Raw genomic sequence first — 17,087 nt, forward strand, 5'->3', positions numbered from 1 at the left:
CTCAGACATGAGTCCCTTGCTCACTGCACCATCAGGATTCAAGCAAGCCGGGCCGAAGAGGCTGAAATGCCAGAAACCGGTTCCCGGTAGCTTGTTTCCTTTCCAGTGTAAGAATTGGCTTTGTAGTTTGGTTTGCCCTGTTCCCATCATGCACTGGGACAGGAACAGACTAATTTGCATACAGCCAGGTTCTGAAACTGGGATGATGCAGTGAGCTAAAAAACGGTGTTGGATCTAGCCCTGATCACTTGACTGGGTGAGAGTTTTCTGCTTAATTCAGAGACTCTGTCCATCACCACCCCTTGTTGTTAATTATTTTGTCCACCCTAAGCGTGGAAGGGTATGCTCAGACATGAGTCCCTTGCTCACTGCACCATCAGGATTCAAGCAAGCCGGGCCGAAGAGGCTGAAATGCCAGAAACCGGTTCCCGGTAGCTTGTTTCCTTTCCAGTGTAAGAATTGGCTTTGTAGTTTGGTTTGCCCTGTTCCCATCATGCACTGGGACAGGAACAGACTAATTTGCATACAGCCAGGTTCTGAAACTGGGATGATGCAGTGAGCTAAAAAACGGTGTTGGATCTAGCCCTGATCACTTGACTGGGTGAGAGTTTTCTGCTTAATTCAGAGACTCTGTCCATCACCACCCCTTGTTGTTAATTATTTTGTCCACCCTAAGCGTGGAAGGGTATGCTCAGACATGAGTCCCTTGCTCACTGCACCATCAGGATTCAAGCAAGCCGGGCCGAAGAGGCTGAAATGCCAGAAACCGGTTCCCGGTAGCTTGTTTCCTTTCCAGTGTAAGAATTGGCTTTGTAGTTTGGTTTGCCCAGTTCCCATCATGCACTGGGACAGGAACAGACTAATTTGCATACAGCCAGGTTCTGAAACTGGGATGATGCAGTGAGCTAAAAAACGGTGTTGGATCTAGCCCTGATCACTTGACTGGGTGAGAGTTTTCTGCTTAATTCAGAGACTCTGTCCATCACCACCCCTTGTTGTTAATTATTTTGTCCACCCTAAGCGTGGAAGGGTATGCTCAGACATGAGTCCCTTGCTCACTGCACCATCAGGATTCAAGCAAGCCGGGCCGAAGAGGCTGAAATGCCAGAAACCGGTTCCCGGTAGCTTGTTTCCTTTCCAGTGTAAGAATTGGCTTTGTAGTTTGGTTTGCCCTGTTCCCATCATGCACTGGGACAGGAACAGACTAATTTGCATACAGCCAGGTTCTGAAACTGGGATGATGCAGTGAGCTAAAAAACGGTGTTGGATCTAGCCCTGATCACTTGACTGGGTGAGAGTTTTCTGCTTAATTCAGAGACTCTGTCCATCACCACCCCTTGTTGTTAATTATTTTGTCCACCCTAAGCGTGGAAGGGTATGCTCAGACATGAGTCCCTTGCTCACTGCACCATCAGGATTCAAGCAAGCCGGGCCGAAGAGGCTGAAATGCCAGAAACCGGTTCCCGGTAGCTTGTTTCCTTTCCAGTGTAAGAATTGGCTTTGTAGTTTGGTTTGCCCTGTTCCCATCATGCACTGGGACAGGAACAGACTAATTTGCATACAGCCAGGTTCTGAAACTGGGATGATGCAGTGAGCTAAAAAACGGTGTTGGATCTAGCCCTGATCACTTGACTGGGTGAGAGTTTTCTGCTTAATTCAGAGACTCTGTCCATCACCACCCCTTGTTGTTAATTATTTTGTCCACCCTAAGCGTGGAAGGGTATGCTCAGACATGAGTCCCTTGCTCACTGCACCATCAGGATTCAAGCAAGCCGGGCCGAAGAGGCTGAAATGCCAGAAACCGGTTCCCGGTAGCTTGTTTCCTTTCCAGTGTAAGAATTGGCTTTGTAGTTTGGTTTGCCCTGTTCCCATCATGCACTGGGACAGGAACAGACTAATTTGCATACAGCCAGGTTCTGAAACTGGGATGATGCAGTGAGCTAAAAAACGGTGTTGGATCTAGCCCTGATCACTTGACTGGGTGAGAGTTTTCTGCTTAATTTAGAGACTCTGTCCATCACCACCCCTTGTTGTTAATTATTTTGTCCACCCTAAGCGTGGAAGGGTATGCTCAGACATGAGTCCCTTGCTCACTGCACCATCAGGATTCAAGCAAGCCGGGCCGAAGAGGCTGAAATGCCAGAAACCGGTTCCCGGTAGCTTGTTTCCTTTCCAGTGTAAGAATTGGCTTTGTAGTTTGGTTTGCCCTGTTCCCATCATGCACTGGGACAGGAACAGACTAATTTGCATACAGCCAGGTTCTGAAACTGGGATGATGCAGTGAGCTAAAAAACGGTGTTGGATCTAGCCCTGATCACTTGACTGGGTGAGAGTTTTCTGCTTAATTCAGAGACTCTGTCCATCACCACCCCTTGTTGTTAATTATTTTGTCCACCCTAAGCGTGGAAGGGTATGCTCAGACATGAGTCCCTTGCTCACTGCACCATCAGGATTCAAGCAAGCCGGGCCGAAGAGGCTGAAATGCCAGAAACCGGTTCCCGGTAGCTTGTTTCCTTTCCAGTGTAAGAATTGGCTTTGTAGTTTGGTTTGCCCTGTTCCCATCATGCACTGGGACAGGAACAGACTAATTTGCATACAGCCAGGTTCTGAAACTGGGATGATGCAGTGAGCTAAAAAACGGTGTTGGATCTAGCCCTGATCACTTGACTGGGTGAGAGTTTTCTGCTTAATTCAGAGACTCTGTCCATCACCACCCCTTGTTGTTAATTATGGAGATTGAACGGGGCAACCTGAATTCCTTTTCTCTCCCGCATGATGTGGTGGATGTCATTCTATCGGCCAGGCGTGACTCCACTAAGTCAATCTATTCTTACAGATGGTCTAAATTTGTGACTTGGTGTGGGGAGAAGTCCATTGACCCTTTGAGGGCTCGTTTGTCATATATACTCCTGTTTGCTCTTTCTTGTAAGGAGCCAAGAGCCGTTTCCGCAGGAGTGCCAGGAACCGAAGTCAGACCCAACCCGTTCCCACCTACACCTATTGTGTCTATCAAACACTAGAACACAATGGTGATGTGGAGGGAAAGGAGGGAACAAAACAAGGAAAGAAGGGGAAGAGACAATGGACTTCTTGGACGGATCTCCTTCTCTGGCGGAAGCTGGCACTAAAAGGAATGGCTTGGTTAGTACAACAACAATCAACAAGCATGTAAAACCTTTCTCCACAAGTATTGTCTATGTACCTGGTTCTGACAAGATGTGACCAATATTCTTATGAGAACAGTATTGCCGAACCTTCAATGCGTCTAGGTACCATAAAATGAAAATGTCTGCTGTAATATAAAGCTTTTATCTACCAGGTGTCCAAATCACCAATGAGTAAGAATAGGTATTTGCACCAGGCTTACCCCTAAAAGCAACAGGCTGAACAGTGTGGAAGGATAGCAGCACTATACGAACACAGCAAATAGAGTATCAGATCTTCTCTCCCTTACACTGTGACAAATGCCAGCGTCCAGGAAATCCAGCAACACAACGAATATAATGAAACAAAAAATAAGGGGAATGGTCCTGTTAAGCAAACCACAACTTCCACAATCCCACAGGAAGCCCCAATAACCACTCCCCACAAGTCCGGCCGTTCGACGGAACCGTAGTCCGGCCAAAAGGCGGAACCGCAGGAGAGCGGAACAGGTGCCCCCCTGAGGAATCGGAGAGAAGACAGCTGGCCCCGAAAAAGGACTTCAAAATAAAAAGGGGAGCCTCGGAACTTCCCGCAAAGGGTGATGGCAGAATGCCGAGGGAATAGCCTCCAAGGAAGAGAGGATCAAATCAGAAGAACAGGACTCGCAGGCTAGCAGATCGAGTCGGCAAGCCTCACAAGAAATCGTAGGCAGAAAGCTAAGGGTAGACTCTGGAACGATGCCCACATCAGGAAGCAAACAGAGGTGAGAGCGAAGCGAGGCGGTAGTGACGCGTCGAAAAGGAGACGAGAATACTAGAGCGCGAAGCGTAGTGTAGCGGGGAGGTCAGGCTTTAATGTCCTGCCCGATCCCCTCGCACATGTGCCGTTGCGCTAAACCATCTCGGAATGTGCTCGCATTATTTGTGTGCTCTCTGGCGGACTGGCAGGTGTGACATTCTTTAGCGCAGCAAGGTTTTGCTGTGGCTACAGTGAAAGGTTATCTTTCGGCTTTGTCTGCTTTTCTCTGCCTGCCGGATCATCCGTCCTTGTTTAAATCACCTATTGTGTTAAGATTTCTGAAGGGCCTTACAAATAAATTTCCTCCTACTCCTTTTATTGGGCCTCAATGGGACTTGAATCTGGTGCTTACTTTTCTAATGGATTCCTCTTTCGAACCTCTACATAATTGTCCCTTGAGGTTGTTGTCTTTTAAGATGGTTTTCCTAGTTGCAATTACCTCGGCAAGGAGGGTAAATGAGCTTCAAGCTCTTAGTTCAAAGCCCCCATTCTTGACTATTCATGCTGAACGAATGGTTCTTAGGACCAGGGCTGCTTTTCTGCCTAAGGTGGTAACTCCCTTCCATCTGGGGCAGTCCATTACCCTTCCTACCTTCTATCCTCCCCTACCCTTCCAAGGAGGAGGAGCGGCTTCACCGTCTGGACCCCAAGAGGGCAGTGAGCTTTTATCTTGAAAGGACTAAGGACTATCGAGTTGATGACCAGCTGTTTGTTGGATTTTCTGGTAGCAGAAAAGGAAGAGCTGTGCACAAGCGCACACTTTCGAGGTGGATAATTCTATGCATCAAGATCTGCTACGCCCTGGCTGGTAAGGACATAGGGTATAAGAGCCCACTCTACTAGAGCAAAGTCTTCTACATCTGCTTTGTCTAGGGGTGTACCTGTTGAGGACATTTGTAAAGCGGCAACTTGGGCCTCCCTCCACACTTTCGCGAAGCATTACTGCTTGGATACCGAAGTGAGGAGGGAAGGCCCTTTTGCGCGTTCTGTCCTCCAGGATCATCTGGTATAGGAGAGTGGACACCCTCCTCCGGGAGTGGGGACTACTGTGGGAATCTATTCACAAGGTGAGGACTCCACTGGCAGATGTATCCATCAGAAGAACAAGTTACTTACCTTCGGTAACGCTTTCTCTGGTGGATACAGTATCTACCTGTGGATTCCTCACTGACCCACCCGCCTCCCCGTTGTCCACTCTTCTATACCTGAGTATCTGTGTTGTTAATATGTTTTTATTGTTGAAGGATAAGTTTTATTTCAATTGCTTTTCTGCATTGGTTTCACACTATGTGTGTTATCTTGACATTTGTGTACTGTGTATACTGTGTATACATCTACTGATGTTGGTCCGTCCGTGTGCCTCGAAGGCACGGAAAAAAGGGCGGAACTGATGTCATCACACCGGCGTGGGCCTATTATGGAGTCGGTGACGTCAGCGGAGTCGCGCGCGGTGTCGTGCCTCTGTGACGTCGTCTACGTCGGCGCGATGCTACAAAAAGAATTTCCGAATGTTGCTGACGCAAGGGGATATTCACAAGGTGAGGAATTCACATGCAGATACTGTATCCACCAGAAAAAGCGTTACCGAAGGTAAGTAACTTGTTCATTTGGCTCTCACTTCATTGTTCAGACAGACCATAAGCCCTTCTTATGGCTAAAACAGATGAAGGGTGAAAACCCCAAACGTTTGAGGTGGTCCCTTACCCTACAGGGGATGGACTATACAGTCGAACATAGACCTGGGAGTAACCATGCCAATGCAGATGAACTCTCCAGATATTTCCACTTAAAACATGAAGACTCCACTGGTCAAGGTTAGTTTAATGTCCCTGTGTTTGGTGGGTGGGGGGTATGTAGGAGAGTGGGATCAGCTTCTTATAGTTTACCCCCACTTTTTGCTGATGTTTCACTGTTTATTTACTTTAGTCTGGCTGGCTCCCTGCTATCCAGGACCCCAGCCTAGCTGCTTCCTCTCAAATGATTCCATGTACTTTAGGTACACTCCAGTTTGGTTACTGGGGTAACCCCATAAGTCCCTAGTATATGGTATCCTATATGCCTAGGGCATAGGTACCCCAGAGGCCTACCAGGGGCTGCAGCATGTATTATGCCACCCCTGGGCAGCCTTCCAAAATGACACCACAGGTCTGCTCCTGCAGCCTGTGTAAGGTGGTGTATGCACCCCTTACTTCGATATAGGTTCCCTATATCTACCTTATATCACTGCACATATAAACCGTACCAGCCCCCCCTATGGCAGGCCTTATCAATCCTGAAGGCAGGGTGCTGGGTTATGTGTGAGAAGGTGCCCATGCATGAGCAGGGCCCCTCTGCAGCCTTTGGAATCTATTCTCCGGTGTTGTTCTGTGATGCAACCTGACCATATACTCCTAAGTGCATTATAACCTCGCAGTAAATGCTAACTTTGGAATGGCTGCAAGCAAACATGTCGTGTTTGGTGTCAAACACTTTGGAATCATACCCCCCCTGCCAGTTCTGGCAGGGGGGGTATGGACGAAACTCTGATACTGAATCGTGGAACTTCGACGATCTACAAGGCGATAGATGACTGAAGGATCTCCCTTCGAGTAAAGGAGTTACTCCCCTGCTTGGCAGGCACCAAAGACTCATCTGACCAGTTTGCATCTCAGAAGCTCCCGCTGGACTCCGAAGTATTTGCAACACAGGAGGTGGGTTTCCAGACTTCCCAGAGGCTGACCCGAGTCCCCAGCAAAGCTGAGACCCTTAGTCTTCGTGGGTACTGTGGAACTGGAACCCCTGGAAACCATGCACATTTCCAAGTGCATTCGCTTCTCGACGATCCTTGAGGCTGTGCATTGGGTTACTTGTAGCCCAGACCCCGAGCAGCATTTCCCCTGAAGATTGGCGGCCTACACTCCACGAGTGTTCCGTGAGCCGGCCGTTTGTGTTTTCTCTCGAGGTACCTTCGCGATCCCTGGTCTGTTGACTGGTTGGTCCCTGAGAAGACCACTTTAACTTTCATTGGGCTTCCCTGGTTGCTCCAGACGTGCCATGACTCTCCATCACTTGGGGAGTTCCCTGGACTTTGCTGGTCCACACGGAAGCATCTTTTCCCTTTCTACGTGGGTTGCTGTTGAAAAGGCTTGTTGTGTTCAATCCGAGCACCGACCCCGCAGCACTCGACATCCTTCGTGGGGCAGCCCGCATCCAACTCCTGGTCGTCGTTGACGCCTCCTGGTCCTCGTGGTTGCAGAGTCAAGCTTCACCTCTTCGCACCTGTAACACCCAACATCGATGGGCATTCATCTACTGAGCCCCTGGTCACTGGCAAGTGACCCAGGCTCTGTCCCCTATGCTTTCAGGTTCTTCACATCTTCGATCCAGGCTTGGACCACACCGGACACTTTACTTCTCCACGGCAGCAGCACTTTGCAGCAGATCGCCATTGCCATTGAAATCAACGATGATTCCCGACACCATTTGACACCTATGCACCCGGCTTCCCTGGGTGAGGTAACTCGAGTACTCCTGTGCTCCGTGGGTGTGGGCCCTAGAACCCCTTGAGTCTAAAGGGTTTTGCTCAAAGTCATCTCCTAAGTTGGCGCTCTAGCATTCTAGCGCAATTAACGATCCTTCCCCCTTTAAAAGGGAGACCCATGCAAGCGCGCAGCGTGTGCTCCGTTGGTGCACCTCTGCGCCAGAGGCAAGCCCGTCTGTGCCCGTCCGCTGGGAGGGAGGGGGTCCAGGCCTTGCGTACTGATGGCTCGCTGATTGAAGTAATGTGCGGTCTTGTGAATGGCAGGTCTCTAGTTAAACATTTTCAGGAAATACACATCCTGCTGGAATGTCACAACCTGGATGTACTTTTTATCTCAGAAACCTGGACCCGCACTGATTCTTTAGATGAACTAGGACTCGCTTGCCCTCCTGGGTATAATGTTTTACACAAACCCCGTATATCAGGGAGAGGAGGAGGGTTGGGAGTAATCTTCAAAGATAAATGGAACTTCACCCCTCTTGAATTAGATGAGGCCGAAGGGTTCGAACTCCTGGTGTTTTCCTGAAGGGAAGTTCACGGTTATCTATTAATCGGTATGCTCTGCTACAGACCCCCAGGAGGACCTAACTCTAAGTGCTCTGCCCTGATTGATGCGGTGTGTAACCTGGCCTTGACACACTCTAAACTGATCATCCTGGGTGATTTCAATTTGTGGGCTGATGGCTCGCTGGACACGGCGTTTAAGGAATTGTCAGAAGCTTCCGCAAGCTTTGATATGCCCCAGCTGGTGTTGCAACCTACGCACCAGGGTGGACATATATTAGATCTACTGTTTGCTAATTCCAAAATGGCTACAATCACAGATGTTCTACCACTATGCTGGACTGATCATAGTCTGGTAAATTTTAGGCTTACTCTGCCTAATGTGTGTTGTAAAATTTATCATCAGAGACAATATCGGCTGGGCAGAGAATGGGCCACATTGAGTAAGCTTAAAAATCCCATGCATTGGAATGACTTAGACAGCCTGGACCCCAGTAGGTTGGTGGACTGGAATTACCAATTCCACTGTGTGCAGATCCGAGACAGGCTTGAAGAGAAACCCTCAGCCCCCTGGTTTAACAAGGAATTGCGAGCACTCAGGATGGGTTGTCAAGTGGCCGAAAAAGCCCTGGAGAAAAGGATATAGTGATTCAGTTAAAAATGCTTTTAAGAATCAACTTGATCTGTACAAAAACACTATAGCAAAAACGAAAGCATAGTATTTTGCTAATACCATTCTTCTAGCAGCTAATAGCACCAAAGCTATATTCAGCTTAGTAAAGAGTCTGTCTAAACCTGACTGTGCTAATAACAAAATTCCAGTCACTCAAGCTTTATGCGATGAGTTAGCTTCCTATCTGGAGGATAAAATCAACAAGATAGTTAGGGATTTTGATCCACCAACAGTGGTGGAACAACCTCAGTTGTCCTTGCAACAAATGCACACTAAATTGTTCTACTCTTCTGAACTACCACTACTGGTTACCCGGTGCTTGGGACGGTTGGTGGGTTGGTTGGGATTCCACCATTGGATGGACCTGGAGATCACAATCTTGGGTAATTTATTTGTAGGGGTGAGTTCTGTTACTTCACAGAATTGCAGGAGACATACGACTTGCCAATGGGACATTTATTACTACATAGATCTCTACTACACGTACGTGAGTGGTGGGGTCAAGGCGTTGCAGAACTGCCAGAACATGAGTGCCTGCATTATATCTTTCTCATAACAGGCCAGACTGAGGCAGTCACTTTGCTCTACGGCGCACTGTTGAAGGAGCGCAATTGGATCGCGCATGTTTGAGACAGCACTGGGAGGAGAACTTGGGGATGCAGTAAACTAACCAGCCTGGAGATGGGTGCTTGAACTCACCCCTAAAGTATCCAGGAATGCTGGCTTCAAGCTCATTCAGTTCTATTACCTTCAGAGGACATTCCTCACTCCTGGACGCCTCCATGCTCTGTTCCCCGTCACAACATCGGCGTGCCCTCATTGTTTAGCGGAAGATGCAGACTATTTTCCCATGGTCTGGTCTTGCCCGTCGTTGATGTCATATCGGTCCACCATCCTCCAGGACATAAGCTGTGAACTTTGAGCTCACTACGCAATTGTGTTTACTGGGCCTCATGAATGTAGCGCTGCCCATAAGGTGACAGACCGATATCTAGGCCCAGGAATCATTCTAGCTCCTTGGCAGCTGACCATGAGTTGGAAATCGCCTTGAGGTGCGAAGTGTATATGTGGGGATTGGAGTTGGTGAAATGGGCGACTGTGAGAGGGAGGCGATACGAAGGGAAGAGAGCGGAGTGGTACCCAGGATTCTGATCTTGGGATGCTATACTGGTGGCTTGCCTTAGGCTAGGCCTAGATGGGAGGTTTGCAGAGCAGGAACCGCTGTCTGGGTCCTTTTTTGACTTGTGAGGAATGGCTCCGTCCTTACGGATCAGTTCTTGAACAGTATGAAGCGTGAAGGTCCGATTGATTGTGGACACGTGGCCGAGGTTAAATGCATAGACAGATACCTGTGGTGATTGAGAGCGGGAGTGGGACCAGGCATTGGAGTTACTCCCATGGCCGCGCCCTGGCTACACTAGCTCAGTTGCTGCCCCTACCAGATTCATATTTGTTTGTCCAATGTCATCTTGTGTGGCCATATACCATGTTACATACCGATGTTCGAGTCATATATTTATCTTTTGTACCTTTTCTGGGTTTGTTATGCCTTGTTTAAATGCAACTAATAAAATAAAAATAAAAATTCTGAAAAAGGTTAAAGGAACATTATAGTTAGGTGAATATGTGGGGGGCGCTAGGTGGCCCACAACCAAGATAGCCGCACACCTGTGAGGCTCTGGAAGCTTGGCGACGAAATCCGGCATTTATCCGCACTTCTGCCTGCTAACGTTATGGTCTTTTGAAGCATATATGCTCCCTAGAATGTCCAACAACATTGGGAGGAAACTTGTGGCTCTACTGCTACCCAGCAGACTTGTACGAGACACAGTCTGAAACGGGCATCCTTGTGATTGACGCGGCTGGAGGTCTGGCCGGCTGCTGTTTCTAATCAAGCCCCGGGGGCCCCAAGTGGTGTTAGGCCGTGTCTGTCTGGGACGGGTGCGTGTGGGGACCCCCTTGCGACACATCAGACTCTACGGCATCCAGTTCATCCTTGTACTGCTGCCGATGCCTCTGCTCCCGAGTGCCTGCAGTCACAACAAGCGAGGCCGGAGGTGAGAGCGGGGGAGCTGTGAGATCGGCTCTCAAGCGCGCGCCGCGCCATCTTCTTGCCCCCGCGGCATTATGGGAGGCGCGAGTGGGGGGCTGCGCCGGACAGCTTGCTCACCTGTTTTTTGAGGGGGGAGCACTGCGGCCTCAATGTTATCTGCCGGCCGGCTGTGGGGCTCTGCCTGTGGGAGGAATATCCGACTCAGCTGTCTGCCGCGACCGGAGGCAGCCTCTCCTTCCACCCACGGACATCATACGGTGCTGGGCTTTGCCTGGGGGCGATCTGCATGGTGTACTGATAGCCAGACAAGGAGCCCCTGTAAACAGTCTTGCGCATTAGCTGCAATCCCTTTACTTCCACCGCAGCACGCCTCTGCTTCCAACAGAGGGATATGCAGTGTTCTACCACCCCATGGTGTCGGAGGAGGCAACTGTAAGAGATTGCGTGGGAGGCCTCCTGACTCCTCGCCGCCCTGTCGCCTGCTCCACTACCGATACTGAGGCTCACTGAAGGATCCATTCACCAGAAGGCATTTCGAATGGCTGAATATCCACCTGTAACAGCCCTATGAGGTAGGCCTGCATCGTCTACACACTGCTGAGAGACTGTATGCTGTCCATACTTTCATACACAATTGGATGCATGCTGTCACGGCCCTGCTTGGGCGGGGAGACTGGTGGTAAAATCAGCGGCGCTATAGTGCATATCGCAACAACCTTCATGATCGCCTGCCATTTGATATACATGAACAGAGCACGCCCCACTCTGTAAGACATCCTCTGCACATTGGACTCAGTTGGCTGCCTGCTCCATTCCCTAAGTGGTGTGCTACTGTCTGGACCCTGCTCGGGCAGAAGTGACCCCCAGCTGGTTCCCACTGGAATATGAAGATTAATAAACAGCTGTGTGTGGCAGCGTACTTCTGATGGGTGGCTTACCAATTGCTTTCATTAAACTCCTTCAAGTGGCTCCGGCTCCAAGAGATACCTGCCTCCGCTGCTTTGGCGTCCGGTGACCCGCGCCTGCAGAGCCCGAACTCTATTTGGACCTACGGCAGTGTGCAGTCTATTCGCCTTCACCAGAACCCCATCTGCACAGATAGTGTGACATGGGGAAGCCAGATGGACGTCAGCTGACACTGACTTTCGAAACTAAGAAAGCCACAATGCACTCGACCTCTGCAGATCCTGAATCTGCCAACATGGATCAAGCACCACCGCCATCGCAATCCTCCTCCAACGTCAAAGCGCTACTTCTGGCGGTCCAACATAGCCTGACCGCTCTGTCCGGGAAGATGGACACTATGAACAATCGCCTAGATTTTTTAGATCAAAAGGTGGACAAGCGTGATGGGCAGTTGAAAGAAGCTGAGCGCCATATCTCCGAGAACGAAGATGCCACCTCCGAGATGCAATCTCAAGTGACGCAAATGGACAAGCTGCTGAAAGTTATTGCTGCTAAGAACGAAGATATCGAAGCCAGAAGTCGCTGCAATAATATTTGCATTATTGGCATCAATACACGAATACAAAGAATACACTACACGAATACAAAGCACGAATACAGTGCGCATGGAAGAATATATTGAACGCCTTTTAATGGTCACATGTGGCGCGGACTCTTTTTCACTCCACTTGGTGGTGGAGTGTGCGCATTCTTCCCTGGGGCCGCGGCCTCTGCCGGGCGAGACCCCTCGACCCAAAATTACCCGGCTTCTTAATTATCGGGATTGTTTACGCAGACTTTACGCTGGCAGTACAGGACGCACGTCGGAAATTCCTCACTGTCAAACAGAAGCTGCGCAAGGCTAACATAGAGTACGCTCTTCTATATCCAGCACAGCTTCGAATCACGTACGATGGGAAACAGATCTTCTGCACAAACCCGAAACAAGTAGAGGATTTCCTGAAAGCTGCTTCGAAACGCTCGTCACGCCGAGACCACACGCCCAGATCTCCTTCACCATCCAATGACTGACCGGCATGAACGAGATTCATACTGTTATCATCTGTTAATTGGGGTGGGGATTTTAACACTGCCATCTGCCCTACAATTGACCGCTTCAACCCCCTTTCTCACCATTATACTAATAGCCGGGAAGCCCTGTCGGGACTGCTTACGGAGCATGGTCTTGTGGATGCATGGAGATACGTGCACCCCGCTGCCAAGGAAGGTACTTATTTTACAGCGGGTCACTCCACCTGGTCACGACTAGTTTACTGGATCTGCTCCTGCGGAGTGACCCCATGGATTCAAACTGCCAAACACCTGGCCCGTACATATTCAGATCATGCGCCATTGTACCTTGAGGTGGCTAACCCTAATGCCATTGCCAGCCCACGTTGCTGGAGGCTGGTGCCGGAGGCAGTACTCGACTCTGTCTTTGCAGGTTGAACTTGGGGAAGAAATCACTGATTTTTTTACCCGAAAAACAGGCTCTGTTGATCATGTGGGCACGCTTTGGGAGGCGTTTAAAGTCACTGTCCGGGGGAATATGCATGTCCAAAAGCATGGGGGTACTCCGTAATATTCGGAGAAACCTGAGTCGGCTAGAGATTGAAATTAAACACCTTGAAAAGTATATGTGGAATACCAACTCTGGGGCCCAAAGAGCCACGCTCCGCGAAAAGCTAACAGACTACACCACAACTGTGGAACAAGAGGTGAAATTCAGGGGTAGATATTGCACTGCTCGTTGATATGGTGAAGGCGAGAGGCCTGGTGGAGCACTAGCGAATACTAATCGACAACCGCGCTTCTCAAGCTATGTCCTAGATGTGATAGATAAAGACGGGACACGCCACAGAGATAGTACTGACATACTGAACACATTTGCTGCATACTATGCAGACCTCTACAGTTCACAACGCACTTCCCCACCTGACTTTGCTCCCTACCTGGAAGACATAACTCTGGGGAGGTTAGGCGATGTTCAGCGCAAATTTTTAGTGGCACCATTTGAAGATGATGAGCTGCGGGCGGCCATCATGCAAATGAAGTCAGGGAAGGCGCTGGGATCTGACAGTCTTGCCATCGATTTTCACAAAACCTACATCGACCAGCTGCTTCCGGTATTAAAAGCAATCTTTTTAGAGCCCCATGAGATGCTAATCCTGCCTGACTCGATGAGAGAAGCACTCATTATATCACTCTTAAAATCAGGCCAGCCGCCGGACCGGTGCGACTCTTATAGACCACTCACTCTCTTAAATTCGGATACAAAAATCCTTGCTAAAGTATTTGCGAATCGTCTAAGCTTGCTGATGGACAAACTGGTGCTCCCAGACAAGGCTGGTTTCATCCCCGGACGTGACACTTCCCACAACCTTAGGACGCTTTTTTATATTCTGCAGACTGTGGATCCATAGCTAGCGCTTGTGGCGGTGTTCCTAGATGCCTCTAAGGCTTTTGATTCAGTGGAGTGGGACTATCTTTTCACTATCCTGCAGTGTATGGGTCTCCCCGTTGGCTTCATAACATGGGTTTGGCTACTGTACACCTCACCCACGGCGGAAGTCTTGATCAATGGTCACATTTCATCTTCTATAACTCTCTCTCTGGGCACTTGACAGGGATGTCCACTGTCCCCTTTACAATTCGCTTTAGTTATCGACCCCTAGCAGCCAAAATCAGGCAACACTATAATCATGTGGGTCTTTCATGTTTCCTCCGCCCAATACTCATTTCGCTCTATGCTGATGATGTTAGCCTATACATTAAAGAACCTTAAAACAAGCTTAGTCCGCTACTGCGCGAGTTCGTGAGATTTGGGGGCCTATCGGGCATTCATATCAACTGGTCCAAATCGCAGATCTTCCCATTGACAAGTTCTGTCACTATTTTTGAAACAGACTATCTCATTACATGGTCTGATGACGATACTAAATATCTTGGAATCCGAGTTGCGACTGATCAGGATGAGCTGATGAGACTTAATTATGGGTGTGCAATGGAACATGTCACAGGATGTATTAATCGATGGATTACTCTCCCCTTAACCATGGCTGGCCGCGTATCCCTTATTAAAATGATAATTCTTCCCAAGTTTTTATATCTGTTTCTAAATATTCCCTATGACCCTGGGCGCCATTTTTTCACCTCCCTCCGATCGGAACTGATCCGCCTGGTGTGGGACGGCAAACAACTATGTATTCAATGGGACACACTCACGCGACTGTATACACACGGCGGCTTCGACGTGCCTAATTTTGAACTCTACTACATAAGCACACTATGCCCATTTTTGGTTCCACCCACCTCGCTATGCTCCACATGTCACCACAGAACATTGGCTCGTGGACCCTATCCCCCTTGATGACATACCTCTCTAAAGTCGAGCCCCGTGGTCGTAATCCAACCTCTGTAGACTGTACGTTACGGGCCTTGAGCCACATACTTGAACACATGCAAGCGTCCTGCCTCTACTCCCCCCTCCTTCCACTTACTTATCACCCGGAGATGCCGCTATTTCAAGAAGGACTATTTAAGAAAGTGGCTCGTACACGGAACATCCAACACTGGAGAGACTTATACCCCAATGGTAAATTCCGCACTCTCCTTCAGCTGTGCTCTAATCCCCCACCCTCTAACATGGAAACTTTTTTATATGCACGCCTTCGACACGGCAAAGACAATAGTCTCCCTCATGACCTAATAATTCTACAACGGAGTCAATCCATATATTTACAGTGAGCACCAAAACCCAATTATTAACCCACTAAACAAAATATTCCAACAGTTCTAAAAATATATTATTTTATTTCATTTCTTTTGTTAAAAATATATTAATTGATATGTTTTATTTCTATTTTTTTACATTTTCAACATAGATAATAAATTCATAAATAGTCATAAAATGAGAATACAATACAATACAATAACCCGGTAGAGAGAAACAATGCGGATTCACAACAACCCATTCAGACCCTACTCACACACATCCAGACACGCCTACACATACATAACATATCTGGGGAACACAGCTACAGAGTAGCAATATAGTTGGAATGACCAAAGACAAAAAAACTGCAAAAAGCAGGATGTTCTCAGGGCAGTGGCCTTCGACACGGCATTCATGGCGACAATCCTGCGTACCCGTCCGAGCCCCAGACACTAGCCGCCCTACATATAGTCTTGCACGCATCCACAGCCTCACATTTGGTATCCACGCTCTACCACGCTTTATATATGAATAAGGATTATCCTCCTTGTGCAGCCAGAGCTAAATGGGTGGCGGAGTTGGGCCAAGACATTACAGATAATCAATGGCTTTTCTGTTGTAAGCAGACAGAGCAGGTCTCCTCCAATAGCAGACTTCGAATATTACACTATAGATTCTTACACCGTATCTATTACACTCGAACTAAGCTACATAACTTTGGTCTACAAGACTCAAGCAATTGTGACCGATGCAAAGCAGACCACGCAGATTTCCTGCATCTTGCTTGGGAATGCCCAGACGTACATATCTATTGGCAACAAGTCTTGTCGCCAATGGACTTTGATATCCATGCCTGTTTCATGGTCCCTGCTTTTGGCCCTGCTAGGTTACACTGAACAAGTCCCTGCTAAGCATCAGAAATTAGTGTCCTTTTGTCTTGTTCTGGCTAAACGCAGAGTTGCCTGCTGCTGGGGTAGAGGACGAGCGCCCAAATTCAAGGAGTGACTGGGAGACATGATACTATGGCAAGATCAACTCTGCACTTATGCTGAATTTCTCCCTCGCTCCTCTTGATCTTGAGATATTTGGGGCCCTCTACAGACATATTTGCTGGAACATCCCATCGACACTCCAGATACGCCCTGAAACCTGGCCTCATTTATCTATATCTAAGACCGCCGGTATAAGTAGTAGCCCTTCCCTGGTAGGCCCTCTGGACTGCAACGTATGTCTACCACAACGAAAGTGCAGGTGTGGCTTCTAAGGCATTTCGATCTAAGAAATCCATTCGTCATGACACAATTGTAGGTGGGCGCACTACTCTTCAAATTAACGCCAAGACTCTCCAGAGTGACTGTCCGCCAAGTACATTGAAGGAACACACTTGGGCAGCAGCAGGGGAGGTCTATCGGGTAGCCCAGAAGCCAAGCAGAAGTGGGCTCAATGTATTTTTCCTTTCATAACTCTGGTTTTGAACATTGGCAACGAGGCGCTTCTCCCATGGACTCTGGACACACATGGCTCCACTGCCTATTGAGGAGACTTTAATTGAGGTTAGACCAATGACAGAGACTGAGCTTCAAACCAAGGAATAACACCGGAAAGTGCCATGCTTTGGACGAGGAACCACTGTCGAAAAAGCCTTGCCACTCGCCCACTAATGTTAACGCCTTTTAGCAACAAAACTGTTTACGATGCCCCAAATCTTGAGTCCAAGAGGCTGCTGAGATCTCTT

General features: G+C 48.6%; 1 protein-coding gene across 4 annotated transcripts in view; it reads left to right on the top strand.

Moving 5' to 3' along the window:
• Positions 1 to 17,087, top strand: part of VPS26C (VPS26 endosomal protein sorting factor C) — a 331,601-nt gene that overhangs the window by 169,775 nt on the left and 144,739 nt on the right. The gene's annotated exons all lie outside the window — the stretch shown is intronic.

Source organism: Lissotriton helveticus, chromosome 8, assembly GCF_964261635.1.
Source record: "Lissotriton helveticus chromosome 8, aLisHel1.1, whole genome shotgun sequence".
Taxonomy (NCBI): domain Eukaryota; kingdom Metazoa; phylum Chordata; class Amphibia; order Caudata; family Salamandridae; genus Lissotriton; species Lissotriton helveticus.